The 12,642-nt window shown below is 38.4% G+C and overlaps 2 long non-coding RNA genes across 7 annotated transcripts in view; one reads left to right on the forward strand and one right to left on the reverse strand.

Annotated features, from left to right (window-relative positions):
• The window catches only part of LOC126648605 (uncharacterized), a 292,288-nt gene extending 279,849 nt beyond the window's left edge, over positions 1-12,439 (forward strand). For all 6 annotated transcript variants that reach the window (XR_007630844.1, XR_007630840.1, XR_007630843.1 and 3 more), the window contains one exon: positions 10,011-12,439. This is a non-coding gene — a long non-coding RNA (uncharacterized LOC126648605). The remainder of the gene's footprint in view (positions 1-10,010) is intronic.
• Positions 829-7,727, reverse strand: LOC126648606 (uncharacterized). Its single transcript, XR_007630846.1, has 3 exons — positions 7,381-7,727; positions 5,814-5,913; positions 829-5,085 (listed from the first exon to the last, which is right to left on the reverse strand). It is a non-coding gene; the product is annotated as an uncharacterized LOC126648606 (long non-coding RNA).
• Positions 12,440-12,642: the final 203 nt, after the last annotated feature.

Consider the following 12,642-nt stretch of genomic DNA (forward strand, 5'->3'; position numbering starts at 1 on the left):
AAGCAGCTATTACAGTAAGTATTAACAGAGGAAGAGAAGCAATTACAGCAGTGAACCCTAACTGAATTTTGAAATACCTTTTAATAATGTGCAGTACAGGAACTGCATCTTTACCTAAGCAACTGGGACATGTTCTGGATGTGTCTTACCTGCTTTGAAGAGAAAGATAAATCCAGAGACAAATTTTAGTTTAATTTGTAATCAAGAGCTCGTGTTTATGAATTTGTAAATAAGACCTGGCATCGGCACTTTCAGTCTTGCAAATGTTTTTGTTAGTGGGGCTGGGCTGTGCACAAAACCCTTCTATTGTAAGTGTGTTTGAGTACCTGATTTGTCTGAAAAATAATCAAAGATACAGATTATATGATCCTTTAATATTCATTGTTATTTACCTCTGAAAGGTTCAGCTGGTTTGCTTTGTGATTGCTTTTCTAAAAGAATTGCTGCATTGTAATCAATTTACTGTGTGCAGTTTTAAATGTCAGGGACATTTTTGTTACTTAACCTGCAGACTCATGCAGGAAGGGATGAGGCAGACTTTTTGAAGTAAGGCTATTTTAAGGTTTAACTTCTAAAAGATTTCAAGTTCAGCATATCCAAGTAGAGTATATGCTTTTTTATTTTTGCCTTTTTCCTTTTTTTTTTTTTTTTAAATTTAAAATCGAGCTGCATTTCAGGAAGCAACTAATGTGCTTTAATTCAGGTATAGTTTTTCCTTCCTTTCCTTTTTCTGATGATTTTTTAAAATTTGATAAGTGAAAAAACTAGTGACTGATCACTTTTGAATATTGACACTATGTTTGAAAATTTTGGGGAAAGAGTTTCTTTATCATCAAAATACATATTTGAGTGTATAATTCAATTAAAATGTCATAATCATAAAACATTTAAAGAAGCAAACTGCTCTGTGCACTAATTTGAAGAAAAGAACTTTTTAAACAGAACTCCATGGAGCTTTTGTAGATATGTAGGCCTCTCTTCACTGCTGGTTGAGTTTATTTAAAGAGCTTTTCTAGTCACCTTTGAACCCAAATGATTTCTCCAGATGTACCGAAGTGAACAATGTAAAAATCTTGCTGCTTCAGCAGAACAGGATCCAGCTGGCAGGGAACTGGATCTGCAAGTCATTGGTTACAGCTGTGTTTCGATTTATGTGATGGTTGAAAAAATAAATTACTGGATTAAATGGCTAGAAAGAGGACTCTTTGTTTAGCCCTTGTGTGGGGACTGAAAGTGTTTATGGTGCTGTTTTCTTCAGAGCCTTTGCAAAGTAAGCTGGACAAATAGACTTATTCAAAACTTCTCTGAAATGTTTTGCATTCAGCTTTATTTCTTTACAGAAGAAACTGTATGTTTTTGTATAATGCTCTCAGCCAGCAACCGCTTTTAAGGTCTCTTGGCCTTCGAGAGTGGCGGTCGCATTTTAGCAATGTCGTTTAGGCATTGCAGTTTATCACTGGAAGGCAAGTTTCCTTTTGTTAAAGGTTTTCAAATGCATTTCTTGGCATGCACACAAATACATGTAGGGACTCTGTCAAACTCATAACTTTTTAATGGGTTTAATATTTCAGCTTTGTATACCACTTACCTTTTGCTCTACATAATAATGCTGATGTAATTGTAAATTGGGTGCACGATAATTTACAGAGCAGGCACAATGAAATCAGAAACCAATGCCAAGTGTTTGGATTATCGTATATCTTATTTTAATGTTGTAACGATGGTGATTATGTCTTATTACCTGATATCCTGATTCTGCAAAGATTTGCATGCTTAACTTTACTGAACAGCTCCACTGTCTTTGATAAAGCTGAGTGTTACGTAGAGCTTACAAAGCTTTGTTAGCTATTTTGCTAAGAAATGTGTTGTGAGGTTTTTTTCTTTTTTTAATCTTTATAAGGTTATGGTCCTATGAAATCCCACAAGCTGCCTTTTCTACTGGAGGTAGTTTGGATTCAAGGAGTTGAGACGTAACTTCACACAGTGAGGTCCTGACTCCACTGAAGTCACTGGGCATTTTGCCACTGATTTCTCTTAGGCTACAATTTCACTTTTAGAACCGGATTTTAATGCTTTTACTTATAACCAATATCCCAAGACCCAAAAGGGACTTCTCTTGAGAAACTGCTTGTGAAGTGATATGCTACCAAATGTGAACAAAAGATTTGGTATTAGACCAAGAGGAATTTTGAAAACTTCTTGCAGAAGCTATGAAAAGCTAAATAATAGCATAGAACTTTCAGTCACGACAGACAGTGAGCATATAGTGCATTTTTTAAAGCTCTAGCTGGCTTTCAGCATAATAGTTTGCAAAGCCAGGAGCTTTTCAGCACTTAGATCTGTTTATTCAGCAATATTTCCTAGTAATTATTTTAGGCTGACCATTTAGTTTCATTTTACAGTCATAAAGCAGTCCGTAGCTGTAGCTGAGTATCGGTTACATTCTATTTATTAAAACATTTCTAAAACAGTGCATAAACATGGGAAATTATGGTTGTGATTAGATCATAAGTGTTGTCCTATCAAGATCTAATTACTTTTCTAAAAACAGTTTGCATGAATTGTTTTCAAAGGACTGCCTTTATAAAATCCTACAAAGTGCTGACCAAGAAGAGCTAAATACCAGAACAGGAGCTCTTTTCCAAGGCAAAAATGAAATCAAACAAGTTGACCAAGTTCCATCATAAGCCACCCTTAGAAATACCAGAGAGAGGCTTAAAATATTTTAAATAGAATATTTCCCCTCCCCCCTTTTTTATTGTTGTCCCCAAGAAGCATTATTACATTAAGAGCCATGCGACAGAAAGTCGTGGTGATGCAGAATAAATAACCATAATGTATCAAAAGCAGACAAAGGTGTGATTGATCTGTCTGGAATTGGCAGACTCTTTCGCTGTGTCAGGCTGTTTCTTTGATCAATGAAGGTATAGCCTCTGACCTTTAAAAAAAATCAATGAGATTGATTGAAAGGAGAGAGAGAACTATGAGAATGCAGGATAGCTTTAACCTTCACTGTCTAGAAAATTTAAAATATTCCAGTTTTGCAGGCATGGAACCTGCTATTTTATATTTTCTTCTTAAAAGGCTTCGCTTTTCCCGAGCCTCCTTTTGAAGATCTCTTAAAATAAGGCTGTAGAAATGGTGTGTCTGAATGTTTCTCACAAATGTTTATCTTCAGATCCCATTGTTAAGAAAATAGGAAGGTTTTTTCCTGTAGCAGAATTCTGTACATTCTGTTACTGTTTGCAGCATGCACCGAATGTCTTTAGTTTCCTTTTATAAACTCAGATTCTTGTGTGGCATATATGTGTCCAGGAACTGGTGCTCTGAGAAATAGTTCAGGTCGTTTCAGAGACATTATTCATCCAAAAAAAGTGACTTGTATTGCACTATTTCAGGATCAGGCCCACTGATAATTACAACAATAGTGTGCAGCCAGCATGGAGGGGTGAATTCTGGGAATAAACAGCATCTTTTGGTGATCTAGTTCTATGTAATCTTGTGTTTCGGTCAATTATATATCTATGTATATATATACATGTATGCATGTATACCTAATTAGTCAGGAAACAGTAAAAATGTTATACTAGAAAATTTATGAAGCTGGATTTTTAAAACAGTGCTTGCCACTTTACATCTTTCTTATTGAACAGACTGCAAATGCAGACTTGACTGCTCAGTCAAAAACAGTTTTTTGAACAGTCGGAGTTTCATTTTAGTGCTGGGCCCTTTCTTCACATTGTGCTGATGCTGTGTTAAGAAGTAACACAAAGCAATTAGTGATGGAAGTATAAAAGGTGTTCATAAATAGAAAAGTTAATTCATTCATTATTTCATGCTTTCAAAGCTGAAGGAAACATAGGTCAGAAAAAGAATATATATCATAGTGGTTTGTTTTCACAAATAATTACTTTTTTTAATTGAAAATGTTGGTGAAATCAAGGTCTATTGAATAGTATTCACACACAGAGTAATTCAAACTGCAGTAATTTCTGCTGTCATGTGTCTGTGTTTTAATAAAGGGCAGGTAAATTGACAAGTCAGCAAGGAGACGGTATAATAGCATTTCTTGAGTGAGATGGAGCTTGCGTAGGAAGAGAAGGATATTGCTGTTTCTCTGTAATTTTATTTCCGTGATTTCCTTTCTGTAATAGATTGCGTAGGCTCTACATATTTTTAATACTTCATAATCAGGTGGGAATTTCAGCTAAGTTACAAAAGGCACTCTTACTAAATAACAAGACAAAGTCTGGGCGTAGCATTTCTAAAGAAGAAAATAGGAGGGTAGATATTGTGTGTGTGTGTGTGTGTGTGACAGATCAGGAACTAGATAACTGTGGGAATTTTCTGAAGTCTTTATCCCCTTGATGTTCATCAGCGAGGTGAAAAGGTGTTATGGACAGAACTATGGACTAGGTCATTCTAACTAGGCACAGGTCATTCTAACAGTGTAACTCTTCGAAGTCATTTACATGCTGCATTAACAGAAACTAAACCTTTTATTTCATGAGTATCCTTTCCATGTGCACTGTGGTGAAGAAACTTTTTGCTTCTAGAAAAAGAAGAGGCATGAGTGTATTGCATCCCAGTAGGAGCACACTGAGAATATGAAGATGAGAACTGTAAAATCAGAATAGTGTTCGATATTAGTGCATTTTCCCCCTCCTGTTAGATACATTCTGATTCTGTTCCAGTAATATTTAATTCTTGTCATCACATTCTCCTAAAATTATTATTTGTTATTCCAGAGAGTCCTTATCTGTCACACAAACTTTGCATTAATATTGCAAATCACCTTACTCTTGCTGTCTAAGAAACAAAAGGCTCATCCCGTGTTTGGGTGGGGTTTGATAACTGACATGCATGCCCAGCCTCACCTCTCCTCCCTCTCTGTCCAGAAGTAATAATCCAGGAAACGCCTTCTTTTTCCTTCTTTTTTTTTTTTTTTTCTTAATTTTTCGGTGCTTTCAGCAATGGCTGCTCCTCTTTCTGTTCTTCGTGGACACAAACTGCATCTTTCCAGTGTGGATGAGGATGCTGTCCCCTTGTGGATGATGCTCACAGAGTTAGCTGTTGCCTGCAAAACTGAGCAGTGCCCTTCAGCCAGTTTAAGGTGGTGTCTGGTGCAGTGCATTCATTTAGCATTACTAAAGGGCAAAATTAAGGTTCTTTTTGTATCTCATGCCCCTGTCAGCTAAATCTTTCCCAGAAAAGAGGCAAAGCTGAGGTCATTTTTTTCCATCTGTGAGGGGTCAGTGACTGCAAGTCATTCCTGGCTGAGGCATAAGCCTGTTAAAAAGCACCTATGCTAGCAGCTGAATCATTTTCTAGGCCAATTTTTTATGTTTCAACTAATGAAAACAGCTGGGTCATTAAATCCAGCAATCGATCTCCAATTATAACCTGTCTTGGACAGCACGGCGCCCTGCCCTGCCAGGTGCCCTCCCCGCAGACAGACCTCCGACCTCGGCCTCTGCCTCTGCCCTGAGACACCAATTTGCTGCCCCATCCCACACCCACTTTCTTGCATTTCTAGGAGCACAAATTCCTCCCCAAAATATCACTGCCATGGCAAGGGGGCTAATTGTGCTGTTTGGCATTCAGGGTGCTGTGTGAACTGAGGCCACTCTACGTTCGGTCTTTCCATCTGGGAAGCAGATCTATGGTTAAAAAAGGTGTGGTTCTGCTTGGAAACAGAGGCAGTGTGCACAGGCAGTGATGTAACTGTAAATCTACCGGGGTTTTCTTTCACTATTATTATCTGGGTCTATCAACAGAATAAATCAAATTTAAGAGACCAAAATTCCGGGTACCTGCTGCCTGGATTCTTTCTTTCCTCCTGAGAAAGTGAGAGTACGATATGTGGCAGTTGCTGGAGCATTTTTATGAAAAGCTTTTGGATCTTTTCAGGGCCTGCACAGGAATAAAAAAAAAGTTAAATGGTTGACATTTAATCTTCATACAGCAAATAATAATTACAGGCAAGAATTTAAAGTGGTTCTGCTCGTAGTCAAACCTGATGGTTCTTTTCTCCTTGCATTTCATGAGGATTTACTGTACTGTGGATGCAAAATGTAAATGATGGGCAATTCCATGAAATTCAGACATGCACACAAAACTGTCTTTCCAACTTTTTCACACTTACCCTCAAACTGAAAATGGATTTTCTTGGTGGCTGATTAACCAGAAATGAGTTGTTTCTAACTAGGTTGAGGGGAAGAGGATTCTGTAATATTGGATTAGTGAAAGGAGTGAACAGCTTCAGTTTAATTCAACTAGTCTTCTATTTTTAATCTCCAAGGAAACAGCTGAGTTGAATGTTAATTAAACAGCAGTCTTTGATCCACCCAGCCACTCCCGGAGGCATAATAATAATATATAAGGGCACAGCAGCAAATATATAATAGGTACACTTAAAGGAGTGCATCTAATCTCCCCATATCCACATTTAAAATATTTCTTGCTGACCCACTCTTATGTTATTTAAATAGGGGAAGGGAAAAAGAGGGGGAAATGCTAAGTAAGTTAAACTTTGATGGTCTGAAGGTAGGGCAGCAGAGCAAGTGTGAGTTCCTATTTTGAGGATGTATAAGGGTTAATGATTAGAAGAGTAGAATCAGGAAAGACCTTAAGCCCAGATCTATGACAGTGGTAATTGAGCTGATTGATTACGACATCTCGTTTCAGACGACTATTGATTTAATCTAGTCTGCAGTCCCATTGGCCCCAGAGGTGCTCCCGAGTGAGGCTCAGCACTTGAACCTGGGTACTCTTCCCTACTCACCGTCTGGATATAAATTTCCAGAATCTGCAACCATTTATAATTTTCTCTCATCTTCATGCTTTTATTCAGGAGCTTCTAATTTCATCAGGCTAATGTTTTTAACCGTTGAGGGGACAGACGCAGGGAAAATGAAATGGCACAGACTGAAAAGGGTGGGTTTTTTTTTTAAAAAAAAAAGGCAAGGCAGAGAGCCGGGGCTATGTGGCTAGTATTTGCATCTGTTGTTTCTGATTCGCAGAGCTAGCAAAGGCTGCTTTTGGAGGCAGTCCACAAAGCTGGGCTATCAGTAGGCAGTTTGCTGTACGCGCACGTTCAATTATTAAAATAGTAGACTTTTTTTTCTGTCTGATAGCCATAGCGAGGTCATGACATTAATTTATCCAGGGTATTGTGGGTAACTATACAGAAAAAAAGCATAAAGGGCACAGATGCTGGAGCAGCAAAAAATGGATGGGTCTGAGCAAAAGGAGATTAAGAGGCGATGACCAATCTAATGTACGTATAGCAGTAAGAAGCCGGCATCCGTCACAGACTGTTGATGGCAATAAGTATTTTAAGCCATGCTGTGCATGTGGTAATTTTTTTTTTTTTCATACCTCAGTAAATGCTAAGCTGAATGCTGTAATCCTGTATTTTTTCAGTTTCCCAAATCTGATTTTGGTCTTGTTTTTGTTGTCTCATGCTTGGCGTTCTTCGCTCGCTCTCTGTCTGTGGGTGTGTGTCTGTCTCCGTCTCTCCCTCTTCACTGAGATTACAAACTTAACTGTTTCCTAATTGTCTACATTCCTCCGTCCTTTTCCTAAGAAATTAATTGCCATCACCACGACCGGTCATAGGCACGTACTAACCGGGCTTAGGGCGTGTACCCCGGCATTTTGGCTTTCTGTCTTTACTTCGGGGCTGCGCGGTGTTTTCCTTTGGACCTTTCCTGCAAGTGGATGCCCTTCGCGTTTGCTGCTGCCGTAAGGTTGCCAAAACCTGGCTACCTGAGCCGGGACTGCGGTGCAGCACTGCATCCTGGGACCTGCCCGCCCGGCTACGCCGAGTCCTTCTACGGCACCAGGCAGCTCTGAGAATTGGCTGGCGAATTGTGTATCACCTGTCCCCCCCCTCTGGTAAATAGTTTTTATACCACGAATCACAGTGGTGTGGTATTGTCTGGAAAAGTAATTCCCAAATACTGTTGGCGTAAAAAAGGGAAAAGCCGAAAGACTGTCAACACCGTAAGTCATTAAAGTCCCTTGCCTTAAGAACAAAGGAACAAGGTAAAACTGCACACAATAATTATGCTCTGTGGATTTTCATAGCCTGTCAGACAACTTGTGCCTGTGTTTCAGTTACCAGCCTTTGTGCTTTGTTTTGTGTTGTGTATTTTATATACGCGTCTTGAGTTTCTCTGTGTGTGTGTATTTGGTGTACGTGTATGTGTTCAGACTTCTCTACCAACACGGAGCAAATACAGAATACCATACAGAAAAAATACACAAGTGTAGCTCAAACATGCATTTTCAGGACTCAGTGTGGTGGTGAGAGTGTATTGCCATTGTTCTCTCTCGCAGTGCTCTCTCTGACTCAAGCAGCTTCTATTTTATATTTTATTTTAATTAAGAAGTCTAAAATAAATAAATAAATAAATAAATAAATAGTAAAAAAAAAAATTTGCTTACTCCAGTTAAATGCCAACTGAAGTCCAGAAACTCACGGTTTCAGCACAGTGAATGGTGATTCAGACCCTGGCAGGGTTTTGGCTATGAGACAATCCCTACTTATAAAGAGCACAATGAAGGGGGGGGGAAAGATAGCATTAATTTTGAGGAAGATTAATATTAGTCTTTTAATGTTCATTATTTTCTGAAGAAGTGAATCCTTGTAGCTTTTGAGAGCTAGCTTGCCCTTCCCACTGGTATTTATTCGAGCAAAGGAAAAAATGAAGAAGGCGTAGAATAAACTCCTAAGACTGTTCAAGAATTACTGGCATTATTTCTCTCTACATCACGTGTGAGCCTGGGTTGCCTGCTATTCCTGAGGCAGAGGATCGAGGATGAAAGTCTGTGTGTCAGAGCCTGTTTTCACAACTGCATTTGGAGATCTGTCTTATTGATTAGGAAAAAAAGGGGGTGGGAATAGGAGTGTGAGGTGAGGGGAGGACCGACTGACTACTGGCTTATTGCAGCTCAAGACATTTTCTTCCGGAAAGATGTCAAACAACTGAGACACAGCAACAGAGGAAGTAGAAAGGTGGAAAAATAAGAAGAGGGACCCTTTGGAAGAAATGAAGGCATTCCTTATGAGAGCCTTGAGGTTTTTTTGGTTTTTTTTTTTTTTCTTCTAACATCTGACCCACAAGGGCTAGAGTGACAGCGTCATGCAAATGCTGCAGTCCAGCAGGTCCGAGAGAGGGTGGATGCTAGAGAGTGAGTTAATGTTAATGATGAGTGCAGTGAAAATACCAGCCGATACCACCCCCTCCACACACAACTGCTCTGAGTCAGCATCCGCTGCTTTGCCTTGCCTTTTTGTGCGTGTGTGTGTGTGTGTGTGTATGTGCGCGCGCATGTGTATGTGTGTGTGTGCGCGCCTGTGTGCTGGTGACTGTGTGTGTGCATGGAAGGTAAAGCCAGTCAGTCAGTGAGAAGCAAAGGTACGTTCGAGAGCAACTAAAATCTGACTGATTTCCATCTTCAGAGCATCAGATGTATTCCCTAAAGAGGATGGGTCTATGCGATGGGGGTGGTATAATTATGTTAATGTCATATTTATAGAGGGGAGAGATTTTTCATTCTAATTATTGATTTGAAAGCTGTGGTCAAAATTGTTTGTTAAATCATGATCAGCTTTAAAAAAAGAAATTGAATGAAATCTAGGGACTGCTATACATATATATCTCTCTCATATATATATATTTTGTTTCATTTAACTATTTTGTGTCTGAGGCATAACTGATTGAATGGTGCACAGTGACAAAGAAACGGCTCTTATATAATGTTGCATTATATCATCAGCTGAAATAATATTTTAAATAATCCAAAATGTTCTGAAATCTGAAGTATCAGTGTGGAGGGGAGGGTGAAGGGCAGGGTGGGGGTGGGGGGCACTGGCAAATCTTTTCTTCGGCAGAGTGCTCTGTACAGCTTTCTTGTAAATGGATGATTCACCTGTTCGACCAGCAGAGATTCTAATTCTTCCCCCCCTCTTCTCTTTTTTTTTTTTTTTTTCCTTTTTAAAGCTGAACGGCTTCCCGAAGAGCACTGAGTTTTCTATGCCAGATTCTGCTCCAGTGGCTAGGACCTTTATGGCTGCTGTTTCTTTTGCTCTGGGATCTGATGGAGGAAAAAAAAAAAAACCCACGGTGGATCCTGTCCCTAAAGTAGAAATTTTCTTTTTCATTCTACAAACAAGGCTAAAGATCGGAGGAGAATGAATGCAAAAGTAATTCAGGATTGTGGTCGTGCCATTAAAAGTATTCGGCTTCAGAACAAAATTATTCGGGAAACCCGAGCATTTTTTCTTACTGTATCGACAGTATTTGAAAGTTATGTGTGCTTTGAGTAATCTGGTTCAAGTGACAACAATCTCTGCATGCCAATGTTTTCTGCAGCTTATGGAGTGAAGTATAGTTTTGCCATTGGAAAGGAAGAAGCTTTTTGTAGCAGTCTGTAGAAGGATTAAATGTTGAACGTGGGGAAGAGGCAAAAAGTGAATACACGCCCAAAGGTTATCCTTGCATCGTGAATGGGTTTAAAGTACTCTGCAAACCAGGGCCCACCTGAACAGTACGACTGAAATTATAATGGGGAAATATTTCAATTAGAGGCCCCTTAACAAGCATTTAATCCTTCTTTCAGGCATTAAGGAAAATATAATAAAATTGTTACTGTACAAATCTGTTGGAAGCAGATTTTAACCCATTTATAGAGGCTTCCCTCTATTCCCCCCTGCATTATAATAATATGGCTGCTTGCAAGATGAGGCAGTGAAGATTTTTTTTTCCTGTGTTCTTTGTTTTTTCTTTTCAAAAGTTAAGGACTATACTCTCAGAAAAGTCTGATCGGTCAGCTGATACATTGTTTGAATGTATGTATGCGTCTTGCCTGCTTATTTGATCTTTTCTGCCCCCTACTTGAAACTGTGGTTTGTTTATCTGGGGGGAAGGAGGGGTTGCTGATTTGGGGGGGGAGGTTGTTTTTAGGGTTTGCTTTGGGGTTGTGGTTTTTTTTTTTTTTAACAATAGCAGTGAAAGTTTTGCTGACAGCGGTTATGACTACTAAGCATTTCAGTTTATTGGAAGACGAATTCTACTGGATCATGTCGGACTTTTCCTAGTCCCTGAGACCCTAACTTGTGAGGTTTTTTAGCAACAATCACAAGTCAGGCTCTTGGGACCTAGGCGGAGGGGAACCAGCAGCTTTGGACTGTGATTGTTTCTCTGCAGAATTTAGAGAACCAAAGGAGCTTTCCTTGTCTTGAAGGGTAAAAAGGAAAATTTACCTATTTCAAATGTTAAGCAACACAACTGTTCCTAAAAGAAAAAAGAAAAAAAAAATCTAAGCAACTGTTATCCGTTGTACAACATTAGGAAGTTACATATTTATATGTTTAGAAAACTGGACTAAAGTTACATATTTATATGTTTAGAAAACTGGACTAAATGCCATGTAACATTTAGGATTAAAATTTAATCTGAATACCAGTTTGCACCTAAAAAAAAAACACAAACAAACCCAACAACAAAAACAACCCCCACTCAAAACTGATACTAAAACATACAAAAGGCTTCTAACCATAATATTATTATTATAGAAAATTCTGATAATTACCACAAAGTATAGAGTCATCCTGACTGTTGCAGCATTAACTTTTAAAACATAAAACAAAAACACTGATGTTTGAGGCCTAGAAAACATTCATTCTATTGTTTGAATAATGATTTCAGTCTACAGGAAAACTGTTGCTTAGCTTTTCCTGTAACATGGGACAAAGAGTATTTTGTAGTTAATTGCCATCTTTTTTCTTTGTCCAAGTGAGAACACAATATGGCATTTAAAATATTCCCTCATTTAATTTACATTTTAATCTGATATTTAATATTCGTTTAAAAATCATATTACAGCATTAAAATCACTTTGCACCCAGAATCACTTTGTTGTACCAGTTCAACTCGAAGGGAGCCACCCATACTCTAAGTACCAGTCTCGACTTCCAGCTTCTCCATCACTTTTTGCATTTTTCACTCCTCTGACAAAAAGCAGTGTGAGCTTTACATTGTCCCTCATATGTTAAGTACTCCACTGACTTTGCATAAGAAGATTTCCAAGCACACAAGGTATTTCACAAGCACACTGTTCATTAATCTCGAACTTCCTATCTACAACACAGAATTTGATTTGTATTTCTTAATATTTTATAGGTGGGTTAGTCCTGAGCAATTTTTCTCTGTTTCCTATGTCTAACCAACATGCTGCAAGACCTTGTGGATACATCAGACTTCACTGAAACAAAGACTTCACACAGATCAGGCATCTAAACTATTTGTTCATTTCAGAAGTTGTATTTTGGCTGCAGTATATTTTTTCCACTTGTGTGGGAGGAATTGTGTTTTATTGTAAGCATCAACACTATTGTTAAAATAAATTATTCTTATCTGTTAGTATAATACTTTTTCTTCTTGTCTTGTTTTCTTAAGAGTAAGAAACTGTGCACTGTACATAGTTTTCAAGTTGCTCAAGATATAATTAGTCTTTAAATAGTCATAAAAATATTGCCTTAGCAATTACAATGATGATACAGTTCCTGTAAATATGCAATTCTTTTCTTCGTAAACTGTCAGTCCCACATGCTAAGAACACCCAAAAGAGGTA

Source organism: Myiozetetes cayanensis, unplaced genomic scaffold, assembly GCF_022539395.1.
Source record: "Myiozetetes cayanensis isolate MyiCay16 unplaced genomic scaffold, myiCay2020 scf5-8, whole genome shotgun sequence".
Taxonomy (NCBI): domain Eukaryota; kingdom Metazoa; phylum Chordata; class Aves; order Passeriformes; family Tyrannidae; genus Myiozetetes; species Myiozetetes cayanensis.